The sequence below is a fragment of the Callithrix jacchus genome, chromosome 19 (genome assembly GCF_049354715.1).
Source record: "Callithrix jacchus isolate 240 chromosome 19, calJac240_pri, whole genome shotgun sequence".
Taxonomy (NCBI): Eukaryota; Metazoa; Chordata; class Mammalia; order Primates; family Cebidae; genus Callithrix; species Callithrix jacchus.
Window position 1 is genome coordinate 33,364,770 of NC_133520.1, and position 24,775 is coordinate 33,389,544.

Consider the following 24,775-nt stretch of genomic DNA (forward strand, 5'->3'; position numbering starts at 1 on the left):
GCCCCAGCCCCCTAAGGCCTTTCGGGGGTTGTGGTTTTCCGTGCTGTGGCAAGCAGATGCAGAGCAGAGGTGAGGTCGGGCCCCAGGCTAGAGTCAGGTCTGGTCCGCACTTGATCTCTCGTGAGACGCCCATAAATCCCTTCCCGCATGACAACATATCGAATAAAGGGGGAAAAGCTTGTAAGACCGTACTCCGCTCCTCGTTTTTTCTGAAGCTTAGGACCTGACTACCATTCCCTAGATCCTGGGGCGGGGAGGTGGGGGCAGTTCTCTAGGTTCCCAGCTTGATATCATCTGAAATTGGAACAAATTACTGTTTATAGATACTGCTTTGAAATATCAACTCAGAGGGTTGGCTCCTGTTTAGAAATTTCGTTGAAAGTGCTTTTAATATTAATGCGAACACTACATTTTTTGCAACTCTAGGCAAGTACAGTAAGACAAGAATTTTTAGAAAGATTACTATAAAATATTTAAGAGAATTTTGATGTACTAATGATTTTGATGTATTCAACAAACTGAAATTTATAGTTATTCAGAGTGGAGGATAATTCTTGAAAAAAAGAAAACCTGTCTTATGTTACAGAAATATAAAATTAGTTTTCTTGAAGTCAGAAGAAACCATTCCTTCCATATTTCCTGATGCAATTTTATCTGGCACCACTCTCAGATTTTAGAATTGTCAAGAAAAATTCAGTAAGTGCTATACAGCCAGTAAGGCCGTATTGCTACCTATGACTAAAGCTACAGATTGACACTCCCCGTGTTTGCTTAGACAAAGAGTGCTTTGCTCTAACCATTCCACTAATCCTGCTTAAAAAAAAAAATCTCCAACCATGTAGTTACTTTTAATAGCAACTTTAAAACAACATCATGAAATACGTCACATATATATAAGGGTATAAAGAATAACATAATGAACATTTCTGGATTCACCACCCAGTTTAAGATCTAGACTGTTAAAAATAAGAACATTGACAGAATTTTTAGTAAAAAGTAGTTTAATCTCTATCAAACTGAAATTTTTAAAAAGACTTTATATTTTATGTATTTATTATTTTAAAAAATTATTATTATTTTTTGTAGAGACGGGGTCTCACTATTTCACCCAGGCTGCTCTTGAACTCCTGGACTGAAGCAACCCTCCCATTTAAGCCTCCCAAAGTGCTAGGATTACAGGCATGACTCACGACACACAGCACAATTTTTATGGTTGTAAAATTAATATATATTTATGCCCTTGTGAAATATGTGGAACATTCAGAAAAGTATAAAGAAAAAAAATCACATGCTAGCCCAATATCCAGAGATATTTGCTCATAATATTTTGGTGTTATCCAATCTTTTTTCTCTGTATACAAATACTCATAAATGAGGTGTGTGCTTGTTTTAAAATGAAACAGATGCATATACTACATACAGAGTTCTATGTTCTGCTCTTTTCGTTTAGCATTATGTCATAAACACTTCCTGCTCCTTAAATATTCTTTAAATTCTATTATTACATAATATTTGATAACTAAGAGTATGTACAATGTGCATGTAAAGCAAATAATAACATGAGCACCCGTGATTTGGAGTTTGAACCTAACTTACCAAACCACATTTTTCCCCCGTCACTGCTCCAACTCCTACAATCTGTCCAATTCCCACACTATTCCCAGACCTAGCCAATTATTCTAAATTATCGATAGCATTGAAGGCACATGTGTTCTACTTCCTTTATTTTCCAACTCCCTGCCCAATGTAATTGTATGACCATGTTGTGTGTGTTAAATAGTTCTACCACATATGTATGATACACATGTACATATAGTGTATGTATATATTTTATAAAAATGACATCATGTTGTGTGTAGTCTTCTGCAATTTGCTCTTTTTACCCAATGTTGTTTGTTGGGATTTATGCATGCTGTGACAACTTGCTACAGTCTATTCACATTTACTATACATACAGTTGCATTCTGTGAATATATAAAAATTTATTGTACATGTCTCCTGGGCCACAGGTAGAAGAGATTCTCTGGAATATACATAATGCTGTATGGTACTGTATGTTATATTTTACAAGAGAAGGCTGAATTATTTCCCAAAGTGATTGGAACAGTTTAGATTCCCATTAGCAAGTAGTGCATAGTATATAAGTTCCCATTGCTTGACTTTCTCACTAGCTCTTGGCATTTCCAACGTCTTCATTTTGCCCATTTAGTGGCTGGAAAATATCTCATTGTGATATTATTTTGTATTTCCTAGTTTGTTATGAAGTTTAAGCATATTTTTATTTATTTATTTATTTGAGATAGAGTCTTGCTCTTTCACCGAGGCTGGAGTTCAGTGACAGGAGCGTAGCTCACTGCAGCCTTCAACTCCTGAGCTCAAGCAATCCCCTTGCCTCAGCCTCCTGAGTAGCTGAGTACAGGTGCACACCACCAGCTTCAGCTAATTTTTAGATTTTTTTATAGACAGTGTCTCTCCCTATGTTTCCCAGACTGGTCTTGAACTCCTGGCCTCAAGTGATCCTCCTGTCTTGGTCTCCCAAAGTGCAGGCATGAACCACTATACCTGGCCTAAACATCTTTAATTACACTTATTTGCCATTCACATTTCTCTAGTAAAAGGACTATTCATATCTGTTGCCCATTTTTGTTTTGAGCTGTCTTCTTATCAAATTTTAAGGGTTTCTATATATTGTGGAGAGTCATATTTTGCCAGTTATATTAAATTACAAATATTTCTCTTCATTTGTGTCTTGTGTTTTTACTTTTTTATGGCCTTTTGATGAGCTGAAGTCTTAATTTTAATATAGTTGAATTTATTATTTTTTTTTATACTTAGTGATATTTTCTTGCTTAATCAATTTTAATAAATCTAGTCCAAGGTCATAAATATATTTTTAGATGTTATATTTTTATTTACTTATTAAAAATTTTTTTTAGAGACGTAGTCTTTCTCTGTCATCCACACTGAAGTGCAGTGGTACCATCATAGGTCACTACAACCTTGAACTACTGGGCTTAAGTGATTCTTTTGACTTGGCTTCCTGTTATATGTAAAATTTCATTGCTGCAAAAAAAAAAAAAAGCACTCAAAGATAAATCCTCTCAGCACAGAAGTTTACTTCTATAGAAGGGTGCACCTCATGATGAATGGGGCAACGGTGAGCACACACCTGGACAAGGGAGGGGGAGTGGTACTTATTCCTGATGGAGGTCACCCTTACTGCTGTGTCATTCCCTTGTTGGCTAGGGTAGGGTTAGACTGCATAGTCTAGACTAATTCCGATTGGCTATTTTAAAGAGAACAGGGGTATGAGCCAGAGTGGTGGGGTGGGTAGTTTGGCTGGAAGGATGGTTATGTGCAGGTCAGAGCAGGTAGCCAGGGGTGACCTAGGTCAAAGCAGATGACTGGAGCAGGTAACGGAGCAGGTGGCTGGGGCAAGTGACTGGAGCAGGTGACTGGGATGAGTCAGGACAGAGCAGGGGACTGGGGGAACAGATGTGAACTACTAATTAGAACTGGTGGAGAAGGTTGTTAACTGAAACTACAAGGAAGTTAAACTTCAAAATGGAGGACAAAGAATGGAACATATTGACATATTGATTCTTTGAAGAGAAATTTAGAACTCTTTGTACCCAACAATTCCCTCCTCTTGAATTTTCCTTACAGCTCTTTCTCTTCAAACTTCCTAAATACATCTTGGTTTTGTTGTTCTGCTTGATTTTCTAAAAGAAGAAGCTTCTCTGAATAAGGTGGAGGATAGTTAAGGGTGGTTTTGGTAAGTGTTGTTTCTATGAGTCTCGCGCACAACCCATGGATGCATGGTATGACACAACACCCGACAAGGATGAGTACACCCATTACAGCTGTGAGAGAAGTGAGAATTGAAGACATGGTTCCTTTCTTTACTGAGCCATTTTTATAGCTGCCCTGCGAAGGGGTCGTTTATCCCTGAGTTGTTGGCTATCTCATTGGATAGAGCAGGTAGACCGTGCAGTGCCTTGTTATACTTCCATTAGGGGCTGTATTATTTGGGATGGAGGTACAACATTGAGTTTTAATCATGATGCAAACTCCTCCTTTTTCTGCTAATATTCCGTCTAAGGCTATTCTGCTTTCCAAAGCCATCTGGCTAGCCACCCCTAATCGCTCAGTTATTCCTTTAACAGCTTCTTTAGTGTAGTTAATAAATCACTTTTGGTTGTAATAAATGTAAGTTATCCAATCTACGTTTTTATTAATTGTCACCCACTAAAATATTGACTCAAATCCTGCAGCTATTTGATCTTGGGCTTTAAATTTATCTGGTACTCCTTGTGGGACTCCAATTCTATCTAAATAGATGTGAGAGTTGAAAGACCCATAATGGGCTTCTCTTACTTTATGAGGTTGTATTTTTCCTTCCTCTGGTTGATGAAATGCCAGGGTGAAAGGGATAGCCAGTTGGACTAGAGCACAAGTGCTGCTCCAGTTACTTGGCATAGTGTCCAGTAAAAGTCCACCACAATATCACCACATATCGCTCGGGGATGAACAAGGGCTGATTGATTAGTAAGCTCTTGAAAAGTCTTAACTCACTGCATCCCTTCAGGGCTCCAAGGAATGCTAACTTTCCTCCTTGTTGCGAGTGAACTTAGTATCCGGAGATGGAAGCTGGATGGTCTTTGGGGACTGACCCACAGGGCGTTGAACTTCAGGATATAGCAGAGAGAAAGCTTGGCATGACTTGTTACCCCAGGCTGTAGAGTCTTGGAAAAGAGCTACCATACAGCCCATTTCTGGTCAGCTGGAGGACCATCCTAGTGTAAAGGGGATGCCATGCATATAACATAACAATTGCTTTTGTTTAACATGCACGTGGAATATTTGATCCATTCCAACCAGGCATTTGCATCTTGATATCCTGTCTTGATTGCTAGTTTGTTTTAAAGTCTTTAACTTCTACAATAGCTACCTTAGTCTTGTCATTAAATGGAGAAGGAACAATTGTTTCATTGTGAGAGGTTTGGAAGAAGGCATAAAGGGAGGTGTAGGCAGTGAGGAATCAATGGAATGCGTCTGAAAGGATCCGCTAGGGTCTGTTCCCAAAACCTCAGCCCCCATACCATAAAACCAGCTTACAGATGGAAACTGGCTTAGAGAAAGGGAAGAACTTTGAGGGTTTGAGATAATAACCTGGATAGCTGGGAATACAGGTGCATGCCACCAAGCCCAGCTAATTTTTGTATTTTTAGTAGAGATGGAGTTTCACCATGTTGGCCAGGCTGGTCTTGAACTACTGACCTCAGGTGATCCTCCTGCCTTGGCCTCCCAAAGTGCTGGTATTACAAGAGTGAGCCACTGTGCCTGGCCTCTGGGCTATTTTAACAGAGAGAGAGAGAGAGAGAGAGAGAGACAGAGAGAGAGAGAGGAAGAAGAAGAAGAAGGAGGAGGAGGAGGAGGAGGAGGAGAAGAAGAAGAAGAAGAAGAAATTTCTACCAAATTTAAACCACTAAAGGAGTGCTCTTCCTCACCCCACCATTTTTTTTTTTTGTACTTTTTGGAAGAGCGTGTGTAAAATTGGACCAAAAAGCTACTATATATTTTCTAGTAACTCTAAAGAAAGTCATCTAATCTTATATTCTCTGTGGGAAGATTTTAAATAATTCATGTCATTTAATTGTTATAGGACTTTTCAGGCTTTCTATTATTTTCTTGATTTCATTTTTATAAATTATATTTTATTAGCAATTTATTCACTTCAACTAAGTTTTCAACTTTATAATAGTTAAGAGTTTAATCCCTGCAGCAAGATTGCCTGGGTTAAAAGTCTTAGCTTCTTTACTTACAAGGTGAGTGACGTTGGGAAACTTTAACTCTGAGCTTTAGTTTCCTTATCTATAAAATGGGGATAATAGACAGATTGGAGGGAAGATAGTGGATAGGAGACAGGGCTAAAGTGCAGCTACCACTTGGATGGACAGAACAGCATGTGGAGACTCTCACACCATGGACTTTTGCTACAAGAACTATTACAGAAATGTACCAGGAAAACCAAAAGAATTCACGGATCCTTTGAAAGTAGTTGCTGATACAAATTCCACGAGACAGGTGAAAAGCTCTGGTGCTCTCTTGAAAGCGCCACCTCCTGGCTTGGAGGCCAGCCAGCTCAGAACATTACAGCAACTCATGACAGAAAAACCCTGCTCCAAGGAAGGAGAAAACAAAAGCTACTTCCACTGCCTGCAGTATCCTGGCTTACCAGAGACCCTGAGTTTGTCCACGTGACAACCTCTCTGCTATCATAAACAGCATTTGAAAAAGCCAGCACACTAAACATATCTACAGCCAAGGACTCTCACAGAGTCCACTTCACTCCCTTGCCACTTACACCAGAAAAGGCTCTGGTATCTGCAGCTGAGAGACCTGAAGACAGATCACATCACAGGACTCTCTGCAGACATTCCCAAGCACCAACAAACAAACAAACAAACAAACAGATGTTGGCATGGATGTGGTGAAAAGGGAACACTTTTACATTGCTCGTGGGAATGTAAACTAGTACAACCACTATGGAAATCAGTATGGAGATTCCTTAAAGAATGAAAAGTAGATCTACCATTTGATACAGCAATCCCACTCCTAGGTGTCTCTCCAGAGGAAAAGAAGTCATTATATGAAAACGACACTTGCACACACGTTTATATTAGCAGAATTCACAACTGCAAAAATATGGAACCAGTCTAAATGCTCATCAAGCAATGAGTGGATAAAGAAAATGCTACACACACACACACACACACACCCCATGGAATACTACTTAGTCATAAAAAGAAACAAAATAATGGCATTAGCAGCAACCTGGATGGAGTTGGAGACCATCATTCTTTTCTGTTTGTTTTTTGTTTGTTTTTGAGACAGAGTCTCCCTCTGTCACCCAGACTGGAGTGCAGTGGCGCTATCTCAGCTCACTGCAACATCTGCCTCCCAGGTTCAAGCGATTCTCCTGCCTCATTCTCCCAAGTGGCTGAGACTACAGGCACACACCACCACACCTGGCTAATTTTTGCATTTTCAGCAGAGACAGGGTTTCACAATGTTGCCCAGGCTGGTCTTGAACTCCTGACCTCAAGTGATCTGCCTGCCTCAGCCTCCTAAAGTGCTGGGATTACAGGCGTGAGCCACATAAGTGATGTTTTGACACATATAATGTATAGTGATCAGATCAGGGATATTAGCATATCCATCATCTCAAACATTTGTCATTTTTTTTATGTTGGGAACATTCAACATTCTCCTAGCTATTTGAAACTATGTAATGTGTTATTGTTAACCATAGTCTTCCTACAGTGGTATAGAACAGTGGTCTCCAACCTTGTGGGCACCAGGGACTAGTTTGGTGGAAGACAAAAATGGGTGGGGGAGGGCGAATGGTTTTGGGATGGAACTGTTCCACCTTAGATCATCAGTGGGATTCTCATAAGGAACATGCAACCTGGATCCCTTGCACGAACAGTTCATTATAGGGTTCGCACTCCTATGAGAATCTCATGACCCCGCTGATCTGACAGGAGGCTGAGCTTAGGCAGTAATGCTTGCTAGCCTGCTGCTCACCTCCTGCTGTGTGGCCTGGTTCCTAACAGGCCATATACCACCAGTCCGTGGCCCGGGGTTTGGGGACCCCTGCTATCAAATACTGGTGCTTATTCCTCTTAGTTAGCCATAATTTTGCTTTTCAAAAGTTTTTATTTTATTTTTATTCATACAAAATATTTTACATATTTTTGGTGCACATGTATTTTTTACATGCATAGAATGTGTAATGATCAAGTCAGGGTATTTGGTGTATCCATCACTTTGAGTGTTTATCATTTCTATGTATTGGTAATGTTTCAAATCCTCTCTTTTCGCTACTTTGAAATGTACAATGCATTGTTGCCAACTATAGGCATTCTACTGTGCAAGAGAACACTGGGGCTTATTTGTTCTATCTAACTATATGTTTGTACCAGTTATCAAACCTCCATTTATCCTCCCTCCTATCCACACACTCTTCTTAGCCTTAGTTATCTATCATTCTATTCTTATCTCCAGGAGATCAATTTTTTTTAAGCTTCCATATGTTAGTGAGAACATGAGGAATCCGTCTTTCTGTGCCTGGGTTATTTCATTTAATGTAATGACCTCTAGTTCCTTCCACGTTGCTGCAAATGACATGATTTCATTCTTTCTTATGACCAAATCACATTCAACTTGTATATGTGTGTGTGCGTATTATATATATGCATACATGTACATCACATTTTCTATATCTCTTCATCTATTGATGACACAGGTTGATTCTCTCTTTGCTATTGTGAATAGTGCTGCCATAAACGTGCGAGCACAGGTATCTCTTCGATATACAGACTTTTCCTTTGGACAAATATCCAGTAGTGATATTGCCAGATCATAGGACACTTCTATTTTCAGATTTTTCAGAAATTCTGATAATGTTTTCCATAGTGGTTGTACTAATTTACATTCCCACTAACAGTATGTAAGATTTCCCTTTTCTCCACATCCTCACTAGCCTCTGTTATTTTCTTGTAATTGTATTAATAGCCATTCTCACTGGGGTAAGATGATACTTCATTGTGGCTTTGATTTGCATTTCCTCGATGCTTAGTGATGCTGAGAATTTTTTTTTCATATACCTGCTGGCCATTTGTATGTCTTTTTATGTTTTAATTTAATTTTGTTATTTTGAGACAGAGTATATTTCTGTAACCCAGGCTGGAGTGCAGTGGCAAGATCATAGCTCATTGTAACCTTGAACTCCTGGGTTCAAGTGATCCTTCTGTCTCAGCCTCCCAAGTAGCTGGGGCTACAGGTGTACACCACCATGCCTGGCTAACTTTTATTTATTTTTGTGGGACAGGGGTCTTGCTATATTCCCCAAACTGGTCTCAAACTCCTGACCTCAAGTGATCCTCCTGCCTTGGCGTCCCAAAATGCTAGTATTACAGATGTGAGCCCCCATGCCCTGCCTGTGTATCTTCCTTTGAGAAATATGTATTCATGTCTTCCCCACTTTTTAATGGGATTGTTTTTTATTATTGCTGAATTGTTTGACATCCCTGTATATTCTGGCTATTAGTCCCTTGTCAGATGAATAGTTTGCCAATATTTTCTCCCATTCAGTAAGTTGTCTCTTCATTCTGTTGATTGTTTCCTTTGCTGTGCAGAGCTCTTTAGTTTAATGTAGTCCCATTTGTCTATATTTGTCATAGTTTCTGTGCTTTTGAGGTCTTAGCCGTAAAATCTTTGCCTAGACTCATGTCTTAAAATATTTTCTCTATGTTTTTTTTCTATCAGTTTTATAGTTTTGGATCTTATGTTTACAGTTTTAATCCATCTCTAGTAGATTTTTGTGTATGGGAGAGAAAGGGGTCCAGCTTCATTCTTCTGCATACAGATATCCAATTTTCCCAGCAACATTTATTGAAGAGGATATCTTTCCCCCAGTGTATGTTCTTGAAGCTTTTATTGAAAATCAGTTGGCTGTGAATGTGTGGATTTATTTCTGGACTGTCTATTCTGTTCCATTGGTTTATGTGTCTGTTTTTATATCAATGCTGTTTTGGTTACTGTAGCCTTGTAATATATTTTGAAGTCAGGTAGTGTAATATCTCCAGCTTTGTTCTTTTTGTTCAGGATTGCCTTGATTATTTGGGCTCTTTTCTGGATTTTAAAATTTTAGGGCTGTTTTTCTAATTCTGTGAAAAATAACATTGGCATTTTGATAGGGATTACATCAAATCTTTAGATTGCTTTGGGCAGTATGTTCACTTTAATTATAATAATTCTTCTGATCCATAAGCATTCAGCATGATGTTAGCTATGGGTTTGTCATACATGATCTTTATTATTTTGAGGTATGTTACTTCCTTTCCTAGTTTGTTGAGAGTTTTTGTCATAAAGGAATATTAAATTGTATCAAAAGTTTTTTCTCTGTTGAGAAGATAATGTGGTCTTTGTCCTTTATTCTGTTGATATGACATATTTCATGTATTAATTTGCATATGTTGTGTAAGGGTTTATTGTCTTGTGAGGTTTACTGCCTAGTTAAAAATGAGGAAACTGAGGCCAGCACAAAAAGATTAAATGACAATTTATTCGGCTCCCGGGTGAGGTTCTGCGATCCCAGGGAAAGAGGCCAGACAAATCATGCCTGACTCCTCTGGGCGTGGGGTTTTATAGGTAGTGAAGGTGTTTGATTGGCTGTGAAGAAACAGGACGTGGATGTGGCAAGCTGCTGTAGGTAGGTAGGCGGGATTTCCGGATGGGCAACGTGCTATTGGGCAGGTTTTGGCAGGGCTTTCCAAGGGCAGGCTAGGTGCCGAGTGCAGAGGGGATTTCTAAGGGCGGGGTTGAGTGCTGAGTGCAGAGGGGATTGCCAAGGTGGAGCTAGATGATGGGCATACTCTGGTGATGTAATTTTCAGGTGGGAAGAGGGATGGATGTGTCCGAGCGCCTGGCTAGGGAACCAGTCTTACATGTTGAACCATCCTTGCAACTCTGGTATAAATCCCATTTGGTCATGGTGTATTATCTTCTTGATGTGCTGTTGGATTGGATTTGCTAGAATTTTGTTGAGTATTTTGTACTTATGTTTATCAGGGATATTGGCCTGTAGTTTTTTTTTTTTTTTTTTAAAGAAACAAAATGTGTAATATTTATTTAGTCTTTTGTAAGATTTTATTTTCTTCCTTCAACCATAATAATATGATATCCAAATTTTGTCTTAACTGGTGGGTCTGTAAACACAGGCTTATCCATCCCACTTACAGGCAAGGCAAATGCTGCTTCTTGAAATGGTCCCACCATGGACCCTCTGGTCATCCAACCCAAGTCGCCCCCTTGCCTGGCTTTATCTTCACTATATTGTGCAGCCACTTCATTGAATCTCATCCCAGACTTTAACTTTTCCATGGCTTCCATGATTTTGCTGTGTTTTTCACATAGAATGTGTCTGACCTTTACTGCATTGCCACCACCTTTGGGACCTTGAGCCTTCTTGTCGGCACTGTCACTCCCAAAGGCTGCTCCCCCCTTATTGGCACCAGATCCCCGGCTCCCCACGCTCTGCACCCCAAACTCCGCCGCCTTTTTGTTTGTTTGTTTGTCCTTGTCTGGTTTTGGTATCAGGGTTATAATGCTCTCAAAGAATGAGTTAGGGAGAGTTCCCCCCTCTTCAATTTTCTGGAATAGTTTGAGGAGAATGGGTGTTAGTTCATCTTTATATATTGGGCATATTTTGGCTGTGAATCCATCTGGTTCTGGACTTTCCTTTTTTGGAAGACTTTTTATTACTGATCCAATCTCATTACTTGTTATTGGTCTGTTCATGTTTTCTATTTCTTCTTGATTCAATGTCTGAATCTGATTTAAACATAGGTTGTATGTTTCTAGAAATTTATCCATTTGCTCTAGATTTTCCAGTTCGTTAGCATTTGGTTGTTCATAATAGTGTCTAATGATCTCTTGTATTTCTGTGGTATCAATTGCAATGTCTCCTTCATTTTTTATTTTGTTTGTTTGAGTCATCTACCATCTTTTCTTGATTAGTCTTGCTAGGACTTTATCAATTTTGTTTGTCTTTTCAAGGAGGCAGCTTTTTGTTTTGTCAATATTTTGTATTTTTTAAGTCTCTTGTTTAATTCTGCTCTGATCTATATTATTTCTTTTCTTCTGCTAATTTTAGGTTTGGTTTGTTTTTGTTTTTCTGGTTCTTTGAGGAGCATCATTAGATTGTTTATTTGAAATCTTTCTCCTTTTTTTTTTTTTCTGATGTAGGCATTAGCTGCTATAAACTTCCTTCCTAGCACTGCTTTTGGTGTATCACACAGGTTTTTGTATGTTGAGTTTCCATTTTCATTTGTTTCAGGAAACTTTTCGACTTCCACTTTAATTTCTTCATTGACCTAATGGTCTTTCAGGAGTATGTCGTTTAATTTCCATGTATTTGTATTATTATTTTTTATTTTTTTCTTGCAAAACCTATGTGCATTGTACAGTTTCTAAAGTTCCTCTTGGTATTAGTATCTAGTTTTATTCCATTATGATCTGTTATGATTTTGATTTATAAATATTTTTTGAGATTTGTTTTATGGCCTAACATGTGATCTATCCTGGAAACTGTTTTATGCACTGATGAGAAAAATGCATATTCTGTAGTTGTTGGATAAATTTTTCTATAAATAGGTCCATTTGCACTAGAGTCCGGTTTAAATCCAATATTTCTTTGTTGATTTTCTATCCAAATGATCTAATGCTGAGAGTGAGGAATAGAATTCCCCCACTATTATTGTGTTGGAGTTTATCTCTCTATTTAGGTCTAGTAGTACTTGTTTTTATCAATCTGAATGCTCCAGTGTTGGGTGCATATATATTTAGAATTGTTATATCCTCTTGCTGGATTCATTGTTTTGTCACTATATAGTGATCATTTTTGTCCTTTTTCCATGTTTTCTTTAGTTCTTTTTCTTTTCTTTTCTTTTTTTTTTTGAGAGGCAGTAGAAAAAAAGGTTAGGGGATCTTTGGGCCTCCTCTATCTGGATATCTAGGTCTCTTGCTAGACTTGGGAAGTTTTCAACTAATATTTTATTAAATAGGTTTTCTAACCCAGTTGCCCAGGCTGGAGTGCAGTGGTGCGGTCTCGGCTCACTGCAACCTCTGCCTCCTGGGTTGGAGTGATTCTCCTGCCTCAGCCTCCTGAGTATCTAGAATTGCAAGGGGCTGCCACCAGGCCTGGCTAATTTTTTATTTGTATTTTTAGTAGACACAGGGTTTCACCATGTTGGCCAGGCTGGTCTTGAACTCCTGCCCTCAAGTTTTCTACCCACCTTGGCCTTCCAAAGTGCTGGGATTACAGGCATGAGCCACAGTGCTTGGCCCTTTATTTATTTATTTATATGGAGTCTCCCTCTGTCACCAGGCTGGAGTAGAGTGGTGCGATTTTGGCTCACCACAACCTTCGTCTCCCAGGTTCAAGCGATTCTCCTGCCTCAGCCTCCTGAGTAGCTGGGATTATAGGCACGTGCCACCACACCCAGCTAATTTTTGTATTTTTACTAGAGACAGGATTTCACTATGTTGGCCAGGATGGTCTCAATCTCCTGACCTCGTCATATGCCCGCCTCAGCCTCCCAAAGTGCTGGGATTGCAGGCATGGGCCACTGCACCCGGTTACTGTTTTTTACTTAAAGTTTGTTTTATTTGATGTAAGTATAGCTACTGCTGCTTGCTTTCAGTTTTCATTTGCATGGAATGTCTTTTTCCCATTCCTTTAGCTGTAGATGTGTCTTTCTTGTAGGCACTATTTGGTTGGATTATGTTTCTTTATCCATTAAGCCAGTCTATATATATATATAATTTTTTTTTTTATCCAGGCTGGAGTGCAATGGCATGATCTCGGCTCACCGCAACCTCCGCCTCCTGGGTTCAGGCAATTCTCCTGCCTCAGCCTCCTGAGTAGCTGGGATTACAGGCATGCGCCACCATGCCCAGCTAATTTTTGTATTTTTATTTTTATTTATTTATTTTTTTGGGGAAAAAGAGAAAAAGAAGGGGAAAAAAAGAAAAAGAGGGAAAAAGGAATATTACTTCATTCCTAAAATGGGTTTCAATAATGGCCGATCAATATTTTGAGTGTTTAAAGTGGTTAATGTATATTTTATGTGTTTAAAATGGAGACCTCTATTGTGTTTATTTGTTCTGGCTCTGAGTTCAAGTCCTGGATATCGTTATCAATTTGTTGTCTCGTTGAATCTAAATCTCATTATGTGTCTTATGTATCTGGGTGTTAAGATCTCTTATTGTTACATTAATCCTTTTACCCTTGCATCCTTGTAGTTTTGAAATCTATTTTATTAAGTGTGAGAATTGCAACTCCTGCTTTTTATTTATTTATTTTTGCTCTCCATTTGGTTGGTAAGTTTTTTTCCATCCCCTTGTTTTGAGTCTTTGTGTATCTTTAGATATATCGTTAGATTTTGTGGATAATGTATATTTTGTGTGTTTAAAATGGAGAGCTCTATTGAGTTTATTTGTTCTGGATCTTAGTTCCAATCCCGGATATCATTATCAATTTTCTGTCTCGTTGAATCTAAATCTCATTATGGGTCTTATGTATCTGGGTGTTAATTAAGACGAATTAATTTTACATTAATCCTTTTACCCTTGTATCCTTGTAGCTTTGAAATCTATTTTGTCCAATGTGAAAATTGCAACTCCTGCTTTTTATTTATTTATTTTTGCTCTCCATTTGGTTGGTACATTTTTTTTTCCAACCCTTTATTTTGAGTCTATGTATATCTTTGGATATACCGTTAGATTTTGTCTGTATCCAGTCTATATTTTTTAAGTGGATAATTTAATTCATTCACATTCAAGGTTATTAGTGATATGTGAGGTTTTGTTACTGTCACATTGTTCATTGTTTTCTGGTTGTTTCGTATGGTCTTTGCTCTTTTATTGATAGTAATTGTGGTTTGGTGGTTTACTGCAGTGGTACCGTGTAAGTCCTTTCTCTTCCTCATTTATATGTTTGGTTTACCATTGAGTTTTGTACTTCTGTGTGTTTTTATGTCCTTTCACTTCAAGTCCAGGACTCCCTTGAGCATTTCTTGTAGGGCTAGTCTTGTGGTGTGTTCCCTCAGAAATTGCTTGTCTGGGAAAGACTGTTTCTCTTTTATTTGTGAATTTTGCTGAATATAGTATTCTTAAGGTTTTTTCTTCCAGCACTTTGAATATGTTATCCCATTCTTTCCTGGTCTGTAAGGTTTTGATGTGAGGTTCTTCAAAGTTGACTAGATGATTTTCTCTTGCTGTTTTTAGTATCCTGTGCTTTGCTTTGACTTTAGACAATTTGATTATAATATGCCATGGAGAAGATCTTTTTCTATTATATTTGTTAGGGAATCTTTGAGCCTCCTCTATCTGGATATCTAGGTCTATTGTTAGACTTGGGAAGTTTTCAACTAATATTTTGTTAAATAGGTTTTCTAACCTTTGTTTTCACTCTCAGAGACAGTGATCATTTGAATATTTATTCACTTTATGTTGTCCCAAATGTCACAAAAGCTTCGCTCATTCTCATTCTTTCTAATTCTTGTTTATTTTTATCTGACTGGATTAGTTCAAAAGACTTGTCTTCTAGTTCTGAGATTCTTTCTTCTGTTTGATCTAGACTATTGAAGCTTTCAAATGTATCTTGTATTTAATTCAATGAATTATTCAGTTCCAGAATTAAAAAAAAAACAACTCCATCTCTTTGGTAAAGTTCTCATTCATATCCTGAATTGTTTTTTTGATTTCTGTGTATTGTTTTTCAGAATTATCTTATATCTCACTGAGCACCTTTAAAATCTGTATTTTGAATTCTTTATCTGGGATTTCATGAATTGTTTTTGATTGGGATCTATTGTTGGAGATTTTGTGTTCCTTTGGAGGTGTCAGAGTCCTTTACTTTATCTTTTTTTTTTTTTAATGTAAAAACAGACATTCCAAGAAAACATTTAGATTCCTTTACTTTTTCATGTTTCCTGTGTCTTTACATTGACATCTGTGCATCTGGTGTAACAGTTGTTTATTCCAATTTTTTTGAATTTGCTTTCATAGAGGAAGACTTATTCCTGAATATGTACATGTGTTCTTGGCAGGCAGAGCACTTTGGCTTTGATTTTGGGTGAGTGTACTAGTATAATCTCTCTATGGTTTTTTCAGTTGTGAATACCATCAGTGGTATCTGTAATTTCCTCAGTGGCATAGGGTGCAGTTATTTATTAGTGGAGGCTGAGGTGAAGTTTTTGCTGGGGTCTAGGGTGCAAGGTGGGCTAGCTTTTGGGCCCCAGTTGTGGCAGCAGGGGCCTGAGCATGTTGTCCTTGGTTCCCAGGGCAGCTCATACTAGCATTAGTGTTAATGGGTCCAGGGAGGCTGACTATTGGGTATCCAGGTGGCTTGCTCTGATGCCAGTAGAGACATTAATGGACTGGGCATGTTGACAGATTTTTGGGCCCCTGGGCAGAGAGGGTAATGTAGGTGATCCACCCACCCCAGCCTCGCAAAGTGCTGGGACTACAGGTGTAAGCCACCGTGCCTGGCTGCCCACCAGTAGTTTTTTTTTTGGAACCTCCATAGTGTTCTTCACAGTGGCTGTACTAGTTTATGTTTTCACCAGCAGTGTATAGAAATTCCCTTTTCTCCACATCCTTGTCAGTATTTGTTATATTTTGTCTTTTTGATAATAGCCATTCTAACTGGGGTGAGATGATAACTCACTGTGGTTTTGATTTGCATTTCCCAGATGATTAGTGATGTTCAGCATTTTAAAAATATACCTATCAGTCATCTATGTGTCTTCTCTTGAGAAGTGTCTGTTCAGGTCACTTGCCCATTTTTTAATCACGTTATTTTTTTGGCTGTTAAGATATGAGTTCCTTGCATATTCTGGATATAAATTCCATGTTGGATAAGTAGTTTGAAAATATTTTCACCCATTCTGTAAGTTGTTTTTTCACTCTGTTGATTGTTTCCATTGTTGGGCAAAAGCTCTTTGGTTTGATGATTCAATTTGTTTATTTTTGCTTGTGTTGCCTGTGCTTTTAAGGTTTTAACTATGAAATCTTTTTCCGGACCAGTGTCCTGAAGTGTTTTCCTTGTTTTCTTCTAGTAGTTTTGTTGTTGTGTGTCTTACATTTAGGTCTTAGATCCATTTTCAGTTGACTTTGGTGTAGGGTGAGAGGTGGGAGTCTAGTTTCATTCTGCATAATAGTATCCAGTTTTCCTAGCACCACTTTTTATTTTGAGACAGAATTTCACTCTATTACCCAGGCTGGAGTGCAGTAGTGCAGTCACAGCTCACTGCAGCCTCGACTTCTCAAGCTCAAGAATCCTCTCACCTCAGCCTCCCAAAGTTCTGGGATTATAGATGTGAGCCACTGCACCCAGCCCCCAGCATCATTTATTGAAGAGGCTGTCCCAATGAGTGTTCTTGACATTTTTGTCAAAAACCAGTTGGCTGTAAATATGTGGATTAATTTCTGGGTTCTCTACTCTGTAGTATTGTCCTATGTGTCTGTTTTTATGCAATACCATGCTGTTTGGTTACTTGAGCTCTGTAGTATATTTTGAGGTCTTGTATTGTGATACCTCTAGCATTGTTGTTTTTGTTCAGGATTGCTTTGGCTAATTCGAGTCTTGTGGTTTGACACAAATTTTATAACTTTTTTTCTATTTCTGTAAAAAATGTCATTGGTATTTCAAAATATATGTCTTCCAGTTCAGAAATTCTTATATATGCTTGGCCTACTGTGTGGTTAAATTTTTATTTAATTCATTACATTCTTCAACTCTGAGATATTTGTCTTTTTTTTAAAAAAAATGTCTTTTTGTTGTTGAATTTCTTATTAAAATTATGAAATATTTTTCTGATTTTGTTGAATTGTCTATATTTGTGGGGTTTTTTTTTTTGTATCTCACTGAATTTTTTTTTGGTCATTATTGTTTTTGAGACAGGGTCTCACTCTCTTGCCCAGGCTGAAGTGTAGTAGTGTGATCATAGCTCACTATAACCGCAAACTTCTGGGCTCAAGCAATCCTCCTGCCTTGGCCTCTTGTGCTGTGTGTCACCATGCCCAGCTATTTATTTATTTATTTTTTGTAGAAATGTGGTCTTGCTATGTTGCCCAGGCTGGTGTCGAATCTCTGGCCTCAAGTCATTCTTCCATCTTGGCTTCTCAAATTATTGAGATTACAGGCATGAGCCACTATGCCTGGCCCCATCAAGTTTCTTTCTTTTTTTTTTTTTTGAGACTGAATATCACTCTGTTGCCCAAGCTGGAGTGCAGTGGCGTGATCTGGCTCACGCAACATCTGCTGCCTGGGTTCAAATGATTCTTCTGCCTCAGCCTCCTTAGTAGCTGGGATTACAGGTGCCCACCACCATGCCCAGCTAATTTTTGTATTTTTAGTAAGATGGGGTTTCATCATGTTGGCTAGGCTGGTCTCAAACTCCTGACCTCAGGTGATCCACCCATCTCGGCCTCCCAAAGTGGTGGGATTACAGGCATGAGCCACCATGCCTGTCTGGTCAATTTCTTTAAGATTATTATTTTGAGTTGTTTTTATTTCTGGCATTTCTTATATTTCTTATGATTATTGTCTGTTACTGGAGCATTATTGTTTTCTGTTGGAGGTGACATGTTTCCCTTCTTTTTCATGGTTGATATATTTCTACATTAATTTCTACATATCTAGTAGAAAATCATCTTTTCTATTTTTATGGAATAGGTTTTCAAGGGAAAAGTTTATTTGTATGAATGGGTCTTGGGGTGTCAATACAGTGGGGTGCATTGGCCTTGGGTCTAGGTGGATACAGTAGTGTAGTCTCCAAGTAGTTTCTTCAGCTATAGTCCACACTAGGGGTGTTTGCAAGTTTCCCAGTAGCCTACGCTGAGACAATTTGTGGTATGACGCTATGGCTTTGCCAGGGGTGGGCTCGCCTGGCTGTTTCTGTTTCTCAGGTTGGAAGTATGTGTGTGTACACAGTGGGTCAGTCAACATGGGGTCTGGCTCTCCAGGGTTGGAGCCTTCATCCATCTGTGTGCTGGAAGGGTGTAGTGGCTACTGGCCCCCAGAGGAGGGCACACTGCAAAAGTGACTATAGTCTTAATATTGCACCAGACTGCAGCAGCTTGGCTTAGAGGGAGATGAGCACCAGGCATCTCTAGTCAGCTATCTTGCTCAGAAGTTTTAAATTTTGATGAAGTCCAATTTGCCTATTTTTTCTTTTGTTGCTCACACTTTTGAAGTTATAACTAAGAATTCTTTGCCAAATTTAAGATCATGATTTACCTCTGTGTTTTCTTCTAAAAGGTTTATAGTTTTTGCTTTCTTACTAAATTTTCATAGATTTTCTTGAATAGAAGTTTCTTCACTTGCTGTTTACCCTTAGTCTAGAGGCTTTAAAGCATTTTTGTTTGGTTGGTTTTTTGTTGTTGTTGTTGGAGATTCTCACTCTGTCGCCCAGGCTGGAGTGCAATGGTGTGATCTTGGCTCACTGCGACTCTGCCTCCCGGGTTCAAGAGATTCTCCTCAGGCCGGACATGGTGGCTCAAGCCTGTAATCCCAGCACTTTGGGAGGCTGAGGCGGGTGGATCATGAGGTCAAGAGATCAAGACCATCTTGGCCAACATGGTGAAACCCCGTCTCTACTAAAAAATACAAAAATTAGCTGGGCGTGGTGGCGCGTGCCTGTAATCCCAGCTGCTTGGGAGGCTGAGGCAGGAGAATTGCTTGAACCCGGTAGGCGGTGGTTGCAGTGAGCTGAGACTGTGCTACTGCACTCCAGCCTGGTGCCTGGCAACAGAGTGAGACTCTGTCTCAAAAAAAAAAAAAAAAAAAAAAAAAGAGATTCTCCTGCCCCAGCCTCCTGAGTAGCTGGGATTGCAGGTATCCATCCACCACCATGCCTGGCTAATTTTTGTATTTTCAATAGAGACAACGTTTCACCATGTTGGCCAACCTGGTATTGATCTCCTGACTTTGAGTGATCTGCCTACCTCGGCCTCCCAAAGTATTGGGATTACAGGCATGAACCACCACACCTGGCCTAAATGTGTTTTTTTAAAAAATAATTTTCACCTGTTCCACTGGGGAGCTGGTCAGTGAAACTCCTCACATTGTCATGCCAGATGTTGATCTCTCTCTATTCATTCTTGACAAAAATCTTAAAATAAGAAAATATGTATTTGTCCCAATGCAAAGCAAAAATCATGTTTAATCAGAGAAAAACTAGACACATTTATAATAAAGTCAGGAATGGTGTAAGAATGTCTACTGTCCTTAACATTGTTTTGTGGATACTAGTCAACGCAATTAGGTAAGAGAAAGAAATTCTAGGTATAACATTTGAGAAGGAGGTACAATTATAGTCATTTGCAGACGTAGAATTTATAGCTGGAAAACCTGAAGCAATGAAAAGCAAAACTATGACATTGTAAGCAAATTCAGTAAGTAGTCTGGAGGCACAATGAGCATACAGAGTCGAAGCCTTTATATATGTAAACAACAACCAGTTAAAAAAAACGTAATAAAAGAGATTCCATTTATGAAGACAATAAAAAGGTAAAAAAATTTAGGGTTAAACTTAAGAAATGTGTAGGACCTGGCTGGGCATGGTGGCTCATGCCTGTATGTAATCCCAGCACTTTGGGAGGCCAAGGCGGGTGGATTCACTGCAAGTCAAGAGTTTGAGACCAACCTGGCCAATGTGTCAAAACCCTGTCTTTACTAAAAATACAAAAATTAGTCAGGCATATTGGTGCGGCCCTGTAGTCCCAGCTACTTGGGCCGTCTGAGACAGGAGAATCGCTTGAACCCGGGATACAGAGATTGCAGTGAGCCAAGATCACGCCACTGCACTCCAGCCTGGGCGACAGAGCGAGATGGTCTCAAAAAGAAAAAAGAAATAAGTAAGAGCTATATAAGGAAACACTTATAAAATTATCAAAAGAAGACTTAAACAAATGGAAAGAAATGGCATATTCTTAAATAAAAAACAACATACAGTGGCACCCCACTTATTTGTGGGTCACATATTCTAATATTCTATCTACCCTCAATAGATGCCTGAAACCTTGGATAGTACAAAACCTTATTTATATTATGATTTTTCATGTACATATTATACATATCTATGATAAAGTTTAATTTATAAATTAGGCATAGTCATATATTAATGACTAATAATAAAACAGAACAATTATAGCAATGTACCAGCATCACGATGCTTGTACTTCGGGGCTATTATTAAGTAAAATAGAGGTTACTTGAATACAAGCACTGTGATACCATGACAGTTAATTTGATAACTCAGATGGCTACTCAGTGACTAATGAGCACACGGTGTATACAGCATGGATATGCTGGACAAAGGGATGATTCGCATGCCAGACAGGACTACAGCAGGATGGTGCAAGATTTCATCACGCCACCCAGAACAGCACGCAATTTAAAACGTATGAATTGTGTATTTCTGAAGTTTCCCATTCAATATTTTCAGATCAGGGTTGACTGCTGGTAACGGAAACTGTGGAAAGTAAAACCCTCCTGTATATCTGGTAGGGTCTGTTCCTACTTAGAACATAAAGGTGTACTTTGGGGCTAACATAAAGATGTTCTAGGCTTATAGCTTTTGCTTTCTTATTACATTTTCATAGATGTTCTTGAATAGATGTTTCTTCACTTGCTGTTTGCCCTTAGGACTATTTCTAGAGGATTTAATGTTTTTTAAACATAATTTTCACCAGTTTCACAGGGGAACTCCTCACATCGTCATGCCACTTCTGTAGTGTGCCTCCCTCTGGGGGCCGGAAGCCGGTACGCCTTTCCAGGACACAGATATCGGGATGACAAGATCAGGGAATCCAAGGATGCAGGGAACTCCAAGATCAAGGTACTGGCAGATTTGACGTCTGGTGAGAGCCCTCTTCCTGATCCATAGGTAGTTGTCATTTCACTGTAAACTAACACCACAGAGGGTGAGCTATCTCTGGGTCTCTTTTATAAGGGCACTAATCCCATTCATGAGGACTCTACCCTCATGACCTAATCACCTACCAAAGGCCCTTAATACTATCACCTTGGGGGTTAGGATCTCAACATATGAACAAGTACAAAGGCTTTCTAATTCTCTCTTTCTATCTCTCTCAATCGTCATCATTGGTATGAGCTCAATTCTTGTTTTTAATGGTTTACAATTCATTATTACACATAATTACTTTGGTGTTTACACTGCTAGTAGAGGCCACTTTGATCTGGTTCCTGTGACCTTGTGACATACTCTTATCAATTTTTTGGAACAGTTCTTTGCTTTATGGTATAAAAATGTGTTCTAGACTTGTACGAATCCTACTTGGCTTCGGAATCAGCCATTTCTTTTGAGGAGTTCTGTCTCCTTTTAGAAAGGAATGGTGTTAGAAGCTGAAATCTGGGTACTACGTTTGTTCCTTTTTACTGGGTGTCTTTGCTTCCTGGAACTTTCAGCAGTCAGCACTAGGAAATATATCCACGTACACACCATTGCTCTGAAGGCTGGGAAGTCCAAGGTCAAGGTGCTGGCAGATTTGATGTCTAGTGAGGGCCCTCTTCATGCATTGCTTAACGATGGAGACACGTTCTGAGAAACATCTCTTTAGGTGATTTTGTCATTGTGTGAACATCCTAGAGTGTACCCAAACCTAGATGGCATAGCCTACTATACACCTTGACTATATAGTGTAGCCTAGCCATGGAAGCCTGTACAGCATATTACTGTACTGCATCCTGTAATACAATGTTAAGTATTTGTGTATCTAAACAGAAAAAGGTACAATAAAAAGACAGTATTACAACCTCATGGGATACCATTGTATATGTGATTGTCATTGACTGAAGTACTGTTGTGTGGCACATGACTACATACCCATACCTACAAATACACATACACACACATGTATATGTATTCATACATAGACATGTGCACATAAACAGGCACACAAACATACATATACAATTTTTAAGAAATTGTAGAATGGGTGAGAAGCAAGTGCTCTTGTTCGTAGTAGGATGCCGATAGCAGGACTGGTAAATGTAGAGGGTGTGCTGGGGTTGGAGAATCATCATTTTGCAATTGTCATAGAATTGACAGGGTCAGACAAGAATTGTCAATGGATACTCAAACGAGGGGAAATTTTAATGAGCAGCAGAATATTTGCATGGTCTTAAAGTATGTCTTCACAAACTCTCAGTTGCAAGGGAGGAAAAAAAAAACCCAGTAATTACATAACAGAGAAATCGGGCAATATCCCACCTGAGTAATCAAAATTAAGATCACCTATGAGAGACTGGTGGCCATTATGTGCTTCCAGTTATGCTAGGCAGAAAAGGACAGAGCATTACTTGTGGAGTATTCTGGGAGAAAATGCAAAACCTCAGTGTCACCATGAGGAAATATCAGACAAATGGAAAATGAGGAATACAAAGAAAGGGTGGGTGAACCACGGTCTTCAGAAAATGTCAGTGCTGTAAAAGACAAAGGCGAGTCGTGGGAATGTTCCCGATTAAAGGACAGAGTCAACACCTGGCCTGGCCTGGTGGCAGATGCCTGTAATCCCAGCACTTTGGGAGGCTGAGGAAGGAGGATTGCTTGAACTCAGGAATTTGAGACCAGCCTGGGGAACATGGGGGAAATCCCATCTCTACAAAAAATACCAAAAATTAGCCAGGAGTAGTGGCGTGCACCTGTAATCCAAGCTACTTGGGAGGCTGAGGTGGGAGGATCACCTGGTCCAGGAGGCTGAGGCTGCATTGAGCTGTGATAGCTCCACTGTACTCCAGCCTGGGTGACAGAGTGAGACCCTGTCTCCATAAATAAGTAAAAAAATAGAAAATAAATTCAATACTTGACTTTAGATTAGATCCTGTGCTGGAGAGAAAAAATGCTACAAAGGAATTCATTTGAAAACTGACAAAATTAGTATATGGATGGTAGATTAGATACAAGTATTGGATCAGTGTAAATGCATTAAGTTGGTAACTGTACTGTGATTAAGTAGGAGACTATCTCCCAGGAAATATACATTGAAGTATGTAAAGTTAAGGGACTTTATCCTCAAATGGCTCAGAAAAAAGTTATGTATGTTCACAGAGAAAAAGAAAAGAGAAATAGGCTGGGCACGGTGGGTCATGCCTGTAATCCCAGCACTTTGGGAGGCCGAGGCAGGTGGATCACCGGAGTTCAGGAGTTTGAGACTAGCCTGGCCAACATGGTCAAGCCCTTTCTCTACTAAGAATACAAAAAAAAAAAAATTAGCTGGGCATGGTGGCAGGTGCCTGTAATCCCAGCTATTCAGAAGGCTGAGGCAGGAGAATTGCTTGAACCTGGGAGGTAGAGGTTGCAGTGAGCCGAGGTCTTGCCACTGCACTCCAACCTGGGCAACAAGAGCAAAACTCTGTCTCAAAAAAAAAAAAAAAAAAAAAAGAGAGAGAGAGAGAGACTATGAGAGGGTAAATGATAAGGCAAATGGGGTGAAATGTGAACCAGATTAAAGAGCATACAGTGTTTATTATGTGATTTTTTTTTTGCTTTTTAGTGACAAGGTGCTCTGTTGCCCAGGATGGAGTACAGTGATACAATCATAGCTCACTGTAATCTCAAATCCCTGGACTCAAGTGATCCTCTTGTCTCAGCCTTCCGGTGGCTAAGACTACAGGCACGTACCACCATGCACAGCTACTTTAAAACAAATTTTAAATTGTCTTTGTAGAGATGTGGGTAGGGGTGGGGATATCCTTTTGTTGCTCAGGCTGGTCTCAAATCCTGGCCTCAAATGATCTTCCTGCCTTGGCCTCCCGAAGTGCTGGTATTACAGGTGTAAGCCACTGCATCTGGCCTCTTGTGATACTTTTAGCTTTGTAACTTTTTATTAGTTTGAAATTATTTCCAAATAAAAAGTTTGTTAAAAAAGTCCCTTATTTAAACAAAAACCTTCGTTGAAAGAAAAGTGTTTACTTCCAGCTCTGGAATTAGGAAGTAACTCCCATAATTCTAAAGAATCTGCTTTCATGTTATGTGATTTAGAGATAGGAGGTCTCAGTGTCATCTTATATGATCTACCATCTGGAGCAGCAGCTCCTCTGAGAACTTCCCTGGTGGGCGGTTAGTTTACCTCTTCTTGGGCATGTTCAGGGATTCACAGTCTTAAAATTATGCCA

At 39.2% G+C, this 24,775-nt stretch overlaps 1 long non-coding RNA gene and 1 pseudogene across 1 annotated transcript in view; one reads left to right on the forward strand and one right to left on the reverse strand.

Moving 5' to 3' along the window:
• Positions 1 to 13: 13 nt before the first annotated feature.
• The window catches only part of LOC144580403 (uncharacterized), a 29,870-nt gene continuing 5,108 nt past the window's right edge, over positions 14 to 24,775 (forward strand). The window contains exons 1-2 of the long non-coding RNA XR_013529859.1: positions 14 to 69; positions 21,331 to 21,476. This is a non-coding gene — a long non-coding RNA (uncharacterized LOC144580403). The remainder of the gene's footprint in view (positions 70 to 21,330; positions 21,477 to 24,775) is intronic.
• Positions 10,666 to 18,619, reverse strand: LOC118149457 (peptidyl-prolyl cis-trans isomerase NIMA-interacting 4 pseudogene; annotated as a pseudogene).